The sequence below is a fragment of the Mesitornis unicolor genome, unplaced genomic scaffold, assembly GCF_000695765.1.
Source record: "Mesitornis unicolor isolate BGI_N332 unplaced genomic scaffold, ASM69576v1 scaffold46846, whole genome shotgun sequence".
Classification (NCBI taxonomy): domain Eukaryota; kingdom Metazoa; phylum Chordata; class Aves; order Mesitornithiformes; family Mesitornithidae; genus Mesitornis; species Mesitornis unicolor.
Genome location: NW_010193882.1, coordinates 49,335 through 49,619, shown reverse-complemented (window position 1 = coordinate 49,619; position 285 = coordinate 49,335).

Below are 285 nucleotides of genomic sequence, written 5' to 3'. Positions count from 1 at the left end.
TCAAATACATGACACATCTTCCACTGACCCTGTGCAAGCTAAGCATCAGTATAGGCTTACATGACACAGTGTGCTGGCCTCTTATTCAGTCCTATAGGTTAGCTGTTTACTAACTGCACTAATTACATTTTCTGCTATCAGTTCTTCCATGTCTCTACACTTGTTACTGTAAACTGTTACCAATCTTAAATATTCAGGAACTGTGCCACTGTTAGACTGTCTCCTTCTAATCTAGCTTCAAGAAAGATGAAGGGAATGCTGTTTACTTATTACACTAATGTGGAG